This window comes from Alligator mississippiensis, chromosome 4 (genome assembly GCF_030867095.1).
Source record: "Alligator mississippiensis isolate rAllMis1 chromosome 4, rAllMis1, whole genome shotgun sequence".
NCBI classification, from domain to species: domain Eukaryota; kingdom Metazoa; phylum Chordata; order Crocodylia; family Alligatoridae; genus Alligator; species Alligator mississippiensis.
In genome coordinates, this window is record NC_081827.1 from 145,817,009 (window position 1) to 145,827,180 (window position 10,172).

General features: G+C 48.8%; 1 long non-coding RNA gene across 1 annotated transcript; it reads left to right on the top strand.

Annotated features, from left to right (window-relative positions):
- The first annotated feature begins 1,256 nt into the window (after positions 1 to 1,256).
- LOC132249873 (uncharacterized) lies at positions 1,257 to 4,056 on the top strand. Its single transcript, XR_009461356.1, has 3 exons — positions 1,257 to 1,354; positions 3,634 to 3,737; positions 3,967 to 4,056. It is a non-coding gene; the product is annotated as an uncharacterized LOC132249873 (long non-coding RNA).
- Positions 4,057 to 10,172: the final 6,116 nt, after the last annotated feature.

The window sequence follows — 10,172 nt, forward strand, 5'->3', positions numbered from 1 at the left end:
GCTGACAGAAGGACAGATTAAGGCTTTCTGTAGGACCCTTGGGCAGCCTAGCCTCCCTTTCCAAAGATAAGGAAGAACATCAAGGTGTGGCGGGTGGGGAAGAAGGGGAAGATAACCTAGAGCAGGGATGGGCAAAATACGGTCCGTGGGCTGAATGTGGCCCTCAGAGGGACTTTGTGAAGCCCATAGCGGGTCCCTCAGTCCTGCTTGGCCCTGTTGCCATCTGGCCCATGGTGTGTCCTACCACGGGGCTGGGTCAGCACCGAGGTGGGACTACGTTTCCTGGGAGCCCTGGTGGTGATGGCTCCTGGCTGCCACCAGCAGCAGCCCTGGCTTCATGGAGACTGGCCAGGACCTGTGCAGCTAGGGTGCAAACCATGGGCTGAGGATACTGCCCAGGACCTAGTGGTGGGCGTGGGTGCCTCCCACTCACCGCTGCCAAGCCCTTCTTGCTGTGGCTGCCCAGAGCCTGCTCTACAGCTGTTCTGTGCTGCCTCCTCGCTGGGCGCAGAGACCCAGGGCAGCCCAGAGGTGGTGCTGGTTGTGACAGTGGGGAGGAGCTGCAGGGCAGCCCCAGTGCAGGCTCCAGCTGGCCGCAGCGAGAAGGGCTCCAGGAGTGGTGAGAGGGAGGTGGCTTCACCTGCTGTTTCCCATTCCCCAGCAACACCTTCTGTCCAGCTGCTGCCTCTGCTGAATCCAGGAAGCAGCAGCACCATCCCATCCTTGGGGTAGAAGGGTGGCCTGGAGGTGGCACTTGTGGTGGCAGGGGCCCCAGCTCAGTGTCCCTGCCACAGCTTCCCCCACACATGCCCACACCAACTCCCCACTTGCTCACAGCCCCATCCCATATAGGGAGGTTTGGGGAGCTGTTGCAGGGTGTAGGGGTGCTGGCTTGGCCCACAGCAGCTCCCCCAAACTTCCTGTGTGTCCAGTGGACCCACATAATTGACCATCCCTGACCTAGAGCTAGAGCACAACAGGAGCCACATGGCCACCAAGGAGTGTCACAGCCACCCTTGGTTTACAGAGTCTAACTGAAGATAATTGGTATACTTTCAGCCTTTGTTTCTGCTGTACAACATTCATGTTTTCTGCACATTTTCTCTTGCTTTCTCAGGATTTGTCATGAAAATAAAGAAACTTGTTCTATATTAACAGACCCACTGATTTGTTTTCTGCCTTCCCAGTGAAACATACTTCACCTCAAGAGTGCAACAACTGCCCAAAAGGTTGGATGGGATACGACGGGAGATGTTACTATTTTTCCAATTGGACCAGAAATTGGAATGAAAGTCTTGAATTCTGTTCATCGCTTGATGCTTCTCTGGTCATAATAAAAACCAAATCAGACCTGGTAAGTGCAAAATAAAATGCAGTCTTGAACTAGAATTTCACAAAGATCCTTTTTACCAATTTGTCGTTTTCAACTATTGATCTCTGTCAGAGGTAGAACTGGGTAGTTCTCTGCCCTGGGTGGCAGCAGCACGAATTGCAGCAGCTATAGCTGGGTTGTCAGCAGTGCCTGGGAGAGCAGCGAGAGCAGCTGCTATTTTCATTCCCCTCCTTAAGTCGGAGCCCAGGGCTGGTGCCCCAGTGCTGCCTCCTTAGTTATGCTACTAATAAATAAGCAAAGATCTTCAAAGAGAATAGATAGATATACCTTACAAGAGCTGTCCAGCATTGAAACTAATAGTGGCAACGAGGGAGTTTACAGGCAAAAAAAAAAAAAAATTAAGATGGACCCCGAAATTCCCCCTAGCCAGGCCGAGGTGTGCTGTGTACTGGCCTGAACTCTAGGCTGTCAAAAGATAACAGACATCCAGCACAGCCTGCTGCACAAGCCTGTTTTCACAAGAAGGAAAGAGAGACTAAATTAGACAAAATCCAGAAGTTTGCTTCCACAACTCAGGGTCTGAGTTTAAGAATGGGTGAATAAGGGTGTTTAACCAAACAAAATCAGTTTGTTGGAAATTATGCCTAATTGTTGGACAAATTAATGAGGACTTGGGTTATCCCCTGACCTCTCCGGTTGAGGGTATTAAAGATTTTGGGGGAAGGAATTAAAATGCATTGGAAATATGGGCTGACAGAAGCAGCCTCTACCATTACCCTAACCTCATATGGGATACAGAGTGACATTACTGAGTTCCCATCCCCTTCTTCCTCCCAGTGCTAAGATATGTCCTGAGATCAGGACCCACATGCCATCACTAACTTCAGATAAATCCTAAATGACAGCTGGGCTCCAATACTTGGTTTCCTGCTCTTCCTGAAAAGCTGTTTTCTTCCAGATTTAGTCTCTTCCTTATCTCTCTCCTATTGCTTCTGTCTAATGGGTGCAGCCCAGCCTGGCAGGGCAGTTCCATCCTTTGCAATGGTACCATGAGCCTGATATCAGAAAGGCAGCTCGAAAAGAGGCACAAACAATAACATGATCAAATTTTATCAGGTCTTGAGTGACTCCTTGGGCTGTGTGCTCTGCCTGTTTGTTTCCACTCGTGTCCTGCTGGAATTGCAAGTGGAAGAGCGTAGACAGAAACCGCACTTCCGATCCTGGCTGTTGTTTTCTTTTCCTGTGTGCTTGTGCTCTTGTGCATGGAACTGCACCAGCCTATCTCAACAGGCTTTCCCCTGTTGAGGAAGGCTTCCCCCTTCTCAAGAAGGACAGTTAATGTCATGTTCAATCCTAACTTGTCACCATACAGAACTTTAATTAAAACTTTATCGCTAAAGGAAAGAGAGCAAGGGATATTGTTGAAATGAAAATGTTGTTTCACATTTAATCAGCTCAAACCTCTTTCTCTACTTTCTCCTGTATTACTAACAAAAGGATATACAGGTTTTTAAAGATTGTGTTGCAGCCTCAGTCTCCATACTTGACAACCTGTACCATCTTCAGCTATTCAATATTGTACAATGACAAGGTCATAAGAACAGCTGCAAATCTCCAAGCCCACTTATTCCATCCAAATTAACACAACAAAAGAGAGGCTAGGACAAAGTCCTGCAAGGAATGTGGGATTTTACTTTTGTTGTGAATTGCCCAAAATAAATGCACAGAAATGGTCACTTCAGAGTGGATGACTTATCCACAAGGTGGCATGGAGAAGGGCATCTGGGAAAGGAGCCCAGATCTCCTAGTGCTTGGTTTTGTGACCCAGCCCCTCTTTTGGTTTAAGCTTCAATGTTTTGTATCATTTTCCCTGTTACTTGGCCTCACTCCTACTCTCATCTCCTTTTTATTACACCAGTGCCGCTCTTTTTACTCATTACTGAGTTAGCTCGTTCTACAGGTAAAGACAATCAGGAAGCTGGCAGCATGCCTCCAGTGGAATAATAACCTCTATGCTGTCCACAAACAGAACCTCGCTTTCATTTTGCTGCCCTATCTGCCCTGCTAGTGGAGGTCTGGCAGGGCAAAGCAGCAGACTAGGTCTGATCTTCACAAGGAGTCTGGAGGCAAGTATTAGTTCTCTGTGTTATAGTCATCTCAAAGGGTAAAGGATTGGGCCATTGATACACATTGGAGTCATACCAGTGACTTATATCAAGACAGGATTTCACTGTAAGCCTTTTGTAAACTGTATGCAATTATAAGAGGAATAACTCTAGTCTTGCTGGATTTAATTATAGGAAATCATCAACCGTTACAAAGAACATTTTTACTACTGGATTGGACTGACAAAAGGAGCTGAAGGGTGGCGATGGGTGGATGGATCACCTTTTACAAATGACATGTAAGTTAGTGGGTATGGCTGCCCACCCCTACCCCATCATCAGTATGGGGAGGTGACTAGGAATAAAGGAAATTAAGGAGTTCTGAAAACAGCGTTGCAGATATTGATTTGGAATTGTATTTTCCTTATACAACAGGTTTGTGTTTGACTGAAATGGCATTGACACACTACTCAGACTATCTTCAGGTTCACAACAATTAAGTTTCTGTGCTCTTTTCCTCCTTCACAGAATCACACTTGAGAATGAGGCACCAAACCTGAACTGTGGTTACCTGAATACAGAGAAGATTGTTACCATAGCCTGCGAATCTCTCAGGCGCTGGATCTGTATCAGAGATGTCTACCCTACCGTTGGCCCCTCCAGAGCTGCCTCCTGAGGGTCTGGCTGCGCTTGTAGCAAAACCCCAGTTTTTCTTTTTTTTAATTTTTAAATGCATTCCCTCACTTTCCCCAACCATTTCTGACCTTGACTCCCCCTCTCTATTCCCTATAGATAAGTATAAGTGAGAGAAGACATAGGATAAGCTTCAGCATTTGATTTTGGTAGCAAGTTGTATTTGTTTTGTTTTTTCTCCTCCTTTACTTTGTAAAAAAAAACAAAACAAAAAAATAGCTCCCTCTGAATGACCGAACCATCAACACCAATACCTGGACCAATGACCCAGCCCTTGGAACCAGCCTCAGCATTCAAGAAACAAAAGATGAGGCAACCCACCATTGTGCCAGGCTGTTCATGCTCAGTAACAACGCCTGGAGCCCTCTGGGACCAGACTGACCTTGCCTGGACAGGGCCTCCCCATAGGAGACCAGAGGTAGTCTGCCCCATAAAAGGGGTAGCGAAGACTGACTCCTTGGGATGCCCTCTCCATCTGGACCAGCACTACACCACTCCACCTATCCACCCAGAGGCCCTGCCAGCGACCCCCCTCTCGACAACACCTACTGGACAAGGACCCCTTTCCAGCCTGGGTAGGTAGCGATCACCCCCCACCCCGTCTTCAACCAAGGGCTTGGACTCTGCTTATCTTCCCTGTGTGGAATCCAGCCCTTCCACTGAGTCTCTTTCTCCTGCTGCCATTGGGAGTGCTTGTCTGCGTGTGTGTGTGTGTGTGTGGGAGTGGTTGTGCCAGTTTGTGTAGGCACCAAGCTGTACAGTACAGTGTTTATTTAATAAAACTGTTATTTGGACCCCTGCGTTGGGTTTTGCTTTACTCCGGTTCCAGCCCTGCTCCAATCTCTGCTCCTCGCCCCTCTAACTTCTGTCTCATTTCTCCCTCTCCTGCTTCTGGCTCACCACCACCTCCAACACCTGTCCTGAGCCCCCTCTCCAAACCCCCTGTTTCTTTGCCACTGTCTTGTCCCCGAATCTCTGCCACTACTATTGCTTTGTCTCCACCGCCTTTTCTCCTGATCTCTGCCACTGTTATTGCCTTGTCCCCACTGCCTTTCCCCCTGAGCTCCCAGGTTTCTGCCTCAGTTTCTTTTCTGACTTTCTTCTCCTTGCCACCACTTATCTGCCACCTGCCCCCCCCCCCCAATATGTCAGCTATCTGCCTCAGTTTCCAGCCCCAAGCTCCCAGGTTTCTGCCTCTCTCTGCTTCCTGGCTGTCTCCTTCTTGCCACCGGGCTTTTTCCCTTGCACCAGTGACCTCGAGTAACCCTGGGGCCACTTCTTCTTAAGTAACCCCAAGCCTCAGTTTCTCAGCCAGCTTCTCTCTTGTCTATCGGTTCTAATCCTGGTTCTGGCAAATTTCACTCCTTACACTTTAACTCTCTCTCACCTTAACTTTCCCCCAAGTATCCCAGGCACCCCAAGCACACACATACATACTGTACCATCCAGTTAGGAACTTACCTTTGTATGTGTAGGTAGGTTGTATGTGTGTGAACTGATGAGTGTGTGTGGGTATATATATATGTCATTGTGTGCATGATATATGAATTAGTAATCTGTGCATGTGTACTGAGTGTGCAGGTATGGAGAATTGATTGTTGTCTAACTTTTGGGGTGTGTAGTGTATATGCTTGAATTGGTGATAGGTATGCATGTGCCTAGGCTGGTTTGGATGTGTGTGTGCCTGAGTTGGTAGTGTGTGTTTGTGTGTGTATGCACCTAATTGATTTGTGTGTTTGTATATGTGCAATTGTATCACACCTTCCTGTCTAACAGTGCAAAATATTGAGATCCTGGGAGTTGGCCTGACCACACCGGGAAACACACTCAGGGGCAGATCTATGGAGGTGGGGGGAGGAGCAGTGGAGGGAAGTTGCATCCCACTTTTGTTCCTTGTCCACCCAAAGATTAGCAGCCTAGCAGTAGCAACAGCATTTCTATTCAGGCAGCAGTGAAGGAATCACTTGACTTCATAGATCATTATCAGTAATCTGGGTTTTCTGTTTGCTATGAAGAAACATGGATTTTCTCCTTGAATGGAGAAAAATCTGGGAAACCGTGGGTTTCCACTTGCAGGCTGGCAGAGTTTCCCATGCAGGCTGATAGGTGGTTGGTAGTCAGGGGCAATGGCACGGGTAGGGGCAGGACACCAGCATATCAGGGCTGCTCAGAGCCACAAAACAGTGTGTGTGTTTGCGGGGGGAGGGGGAGGCGACACACAACTGCAGCTGGACCCGCATCCTGGTGAGCAAAGTGGGCAGAGGGACCTCTGATTTTTTCTATGATAAAAAACACAAAATCAACCCCCCAAATGTATAGTTTAGAATTTATTTTATTATAATGCTTGAGGCACTAGTCGGGTTCCAAATTCTTTTAAAATGATAAATATATCAATGAAACATTGGGTTCAATGCATACGTGTATATGGCAGTGTTTCATTTTAAGCATGGAAAAATGTGGATTTGGGGTTTAAAAATCCCTGATTCTCTGATTAAAAATAAAGAATTTGGGGGTTTTATCACAGATTTTGGAATTTTTAAACAGAGAAAACCAGGATCCATGGACAATTACAATTTATTTGTTTCCTTCTAAATTCTTCATTCCACAGGTGTTACCAGCCCTCCGCCCTTTTAAATAGTTTTCATGTTCCCCTAATAAAGCTATTCCTTTTCTGCAATTCTGCTCAAGGTTGGCAAGCTGATCAACTGACTGCATATTTTTTCACCAGCCAAAAATTATAGCAACTTTACAAAAAAAACCCTACAATTTTTGTAGTTTTCTTGACAGAAATATGATTTTATTTATAGTTTTAAAAAATATTTCTTAATGAAAACTTGCACTTTTTCTGTGTATGATTTGGTCCTATTGGCAATTTTCTACCAACACTTGACTAGTTAAATGCCAAATTCTGCTGTCTCTTTGCTACTCCTGGTAACTTTCAGTGAAGCAATGGATATGCTGCCAGGATGCTCAAGAAGGCTAGAATTTGTGTTATGAATCTGAAAGAAATGTACATCTCATTCTAATGACTACAGGGCTAAAGAGCCTTCTAAATATTTTTGCCCAGCGCAGGGGGAGGTGAGGGAGTGGGGATGGGGACCTGCATCCAGTCCCGCACCCTCCCCCCACTGCTCCAGGTCCTGCCCCCCCACTCCTGCTGCCGCTCCATGACCTGCCCCAGTCCCCACCCCTGCTGCCGCTTCAGGTCCTGCCCTGCTCCCCCTGCCCCCACTACCATTTTGGTTCATGTCCTGCTCCCCCTGCCACTCTGAGTCCAGTCCCACTCCACTCCCGCCACCCACCTGCTCCGCATGCAGGGGGGCATGTGTGGCGGGCCAGTAGGGGGCGCTCCTGTGTTGAGCCGCCCACCTCCCTGCGCCCGACCACCTTCCAGGCTCCGAGTGCCTCCCTTGGGGTGCCTCATGTCCGGCCGACCCCTTCCCTGGAGCACACCCGCTAGCCTGGGGTTTCCGCTGCCACCATTCAAGGCTCTGGATTTAATTCTGGCTCTGCGCACCTTGGAGAACACAGGCCTGATCGTCCAATGGGTCCTAGACCCAATACAAGCACTTGGGGCACTTCCCCAAGTCAGGGGCTTATTAGGAAAGTCTCCCTTAGTCCGCAGACCTAAGGGCCCTCCTAGGCATAATTTAGACCCTCCCCTCAATAAGTCTCCCACACTGGTCACAAAGGAGAACTTTATTGATTACACGGGGTAGGGCAGAAACAGGGTAAAAGGTAGAACAATATCTTAGGAATATTAGAGGAATATCAAAGGAATCCCATAGAGCAAACCAGGGTGGCTGACGTAGCCGTTTAAACACGCATCTGAATTACTGTAAGCTAAATATCTAATCGGATCTCGAGTAGCTTACTCACTCGCGTCATCCAGAGGTGGTTGGAGTTTTCCTCTGGAGGCAGGGCACTCTTGGAGCATGCGGTGATGAGGAGAGAGCCAGTTTCGGATTCACCTGGATGACCGCATGGCTAATGGCTGCCTTCTTCCTGGCCCGGGCCCTTAAATAAGCATCCCTGGCTACCTGGGCCCGTGCGCAGGGCCGAGCTTTTCCCCCTGCCCAGGTGACCAGAGCATCCACCCCCCAGGCCCCAGGCTTTTGTCATGCAGACAAGATGGGAGATCCCCACCCTGAGGGATTCAACATCAGCCTCTCAGGCTGGTGGAGACAGATCTCTGGAGAGGGGCACCGACGGTGGCATTTCTGCCACAGCATGGCAGGCAGCTGCACGGGAGAGGCGTGGCATGCAGCCACAGGTTATGATGAAGCGAGTGGCCACAGCACGGGGAGCGCTCACCAGCTGCATGGAGAGGGAAGTGGCACTGGGTGCATGGCAGGGAGGTGACATGTGCCATGGTGTGGGCAGTGGCCATGGCAGGGGGAGCACCCGCTAACTGCATCTGTGTGGAATGGGGAGCGATCCTGAGGTGTGGTGCAGGGTGCACAGGGGGTGGGAGGGGTGGCACGCGACCACAGGGCATGGGGTGGGGAGTGGCCACAGCATGGGGGCGTGGGAAATGCCCACCAGCTGTGGCTGCATGGTGTGGGCAGCAGCCCTGGGGTGTGATACAGGGTGTGCGAGGGGGTGGGGGTGTGGCACACAGCCACGTGATGCCTGTGTGGCATGGGTCCATGGAGAGGCGTGGTGCATGGCTGCACCGGCGGCTGTGGCGCTTGACTAAGGGGCATGGCACAGAGGTGCGGGGAATGCATGCTGGCTGTGGCCGTGCGGCATGGGCAGCAGCCCTGGGATGTGGCATGGGGGGCCTTGCTACGCAACCACGGGCATGGCATGGGGAGTAGCCATGGTGCAGGGAGCGCCCGCAGGCTGCACCTGTGTGGCTTGGGGAGTGGCCCCAGGGTGTGGCATGGAGAGGAACATTGTGTGTAGGGGGATGTGCCACACAGACATGAGGGGACATGGCTTGCAGCTGCAGGGTGCTGCCCAGAGAGTGGTGCAGGGGGTGTGCCAAGGCTGTGTGCTGCAGCCAGCAGGTGCTCCTGCACCCCCGCACCAGCTCCCTGCATGGCACCCTGCAGCCACGCACCACGCCCCCCCCGTGCCACGCCCCCCCGACAGCCCTTTCCTTGCCCTGCAGTCACAGGCGGATTAAGATTCATTGGCCCTGAGAAAAACAGAAAATTGGAGGCCCCCCACACCCCATTATAAATATGAAAGTATCATAAAGCATTAATAAATAGACCAATTAAATGTTTGCATGGTGCATTAATAAATAAAGTACAACATATGATGTCGAAATTAACTACTTAGTTGGGCCAGACACAAAATTGAATAAAACTACTGCCTTAGAAAAATTACTCAGATGCATAGGATCACCATAAATGTATAACAACATGAAAGGAATGATGTTTTAGTTTAGTGATCATGTAGACTCTTGCTTGACAATATTTTTTTTCCATGAAAAAGATTGTGTGTCCAGAAGTTTGCAAATAACAACTTTTTGAAACGATTTAGTTGGTCTAATAAAAGATAGCGCTTCTACCCAAAGACTCCAGCTACAGGTCAGCATTCCCCTCCCTCCACCCCAACCTCTTTCTCACCCATTGTCTGCCACAATTTGCATTTTCACTGACTGGCATATTGCATATTGGATTCTGGGATAAGCTGTTAGGGTGACAGTATTTGGATCTTGGGGAACATTCGATTTGTAGCTGAATAAAAGGCTATAACCTGTGGCCTAGCAATGCTGCTAACCAGAAAGCAGAAAAGTATGTTAAAAGTAATATTGCAAGCACTTAGGCAAGCATTTTCCTAACGATGTAGTAGTGTTGTAAGATATATAGCTCATTGTGTAAGAAGAACAGGATGCAGACCACCAGCTATCATTAGGAGATAAAGCAGAAACAAGACCTTGGAGATGGTGAAGAAATCAGCAAGAAACTGCAAGTTATTGAAAGAAGCAGGGGTCAGGGTTTTAGGCATGTGCTCATAGCAAAAAGACATGCAAATAAATGAAATACATAGGCAATCCCATGCTAATGAAGTAAACAGTAAGCAGAAGC